The sequence below is a fragment of the Arachis ipaensis genome, chromosome B07 (assembly GCF_000816755.2).
Source record: "Arachis ipaensis cultivar K30076 chromosome B07, Araip1.1, whole genome shotgun sequence".
Classification (NCBI taxonomy): Eukaryota; Viridiplantae; Streptophyta; class Magnoliopsida; order Fabales; family Fabaceae; genus Arachis; species Arachis ipaensis.
Genome location: NC_029791.2, coordinates 9,288,975 through 9,290,046, shown reverse-complemented (window position 1 = coordinate 9,290,046; position 1,072 = coordinate 9,288,975).

Genomic DNA, 1,072 nt, shown 5'->3' with positions numbered 1-1,072 from the left:
TATATTCCTTTAAATCTCTAAGAAAGTCAATTTAATTTATAAAATAGAATAATATTATCCAGTATTTTAATCACGTGAAATTTTTATATAAGATGTTGGATTTCTAAATCCAAGACTTGTTTTGAAATCATGGAAAATTGGACTACTCCACTTGGCCGTCCAATATATGGTGATGAGAATGGTATGATGGGACCCATGATCTATTTAGCAATCTTGTTCATTGATGCATTTGTCTAATTATATAAGAAAATTTTGGGATCTTGTTTGTGATTGTGTGCTTGTTTTCTTTCTATAGCCTCCTTCACGCTTGTACTCATAGCAGAGGCTATAATTATGGAACATGGAGAATGCTTGGTGAATTGAACTAAAACTCACCATGGAATTCCGTGTTGAAGTATATTGAATGATTGATGAACTTAAAAGTTAAAACCAAAAAGGTATATTGAATGATAGAGAGTGAAGGATCCTAACACGTTGTATTTGATTACTCACTATGTATAAACAACTATAGATAAAGATTGTTGAAGCATTATTTTATAGCACATTCTAAGATAAGCTAAAAAATATTTTTATATTAAGATAGGAAAAATATATAGAACCAAGACGTTATCAGCTAAAAATTAAACAAAATCACATTAATTTATATTTTATTTTTAATTAATTTAATTTTTTTTAAATTTACAATATTTATTATTAATTACTGCTTAATTAAAATCAACTTTTGAGTAATATACTTCCAAAACTGCTTCGAGGTTCACGGCGCAGAATCAAGCCCGTTTTTCACACTTCACACTCGAAGACAATACAAAAAATTCGAAAAATATATAAAAAAATATCTATTTAGTATGAAAAAGAAACATTTTGATACTTAGCAGAAGAAACATCTATATATGTTAATTTGTAGAAATTTTGGATTCACCCAGAGATATTTAACTAGTTTTTGGCTAATACCTTCTTGGTTCCTAACATTTTTTATTAAGATAATGTTATTTGAACATCTAACATATTTTGTTTTGTCAATATTTACTTATATTTAACTATTTGATCTCTTAATTTTATATTTAATATTTTA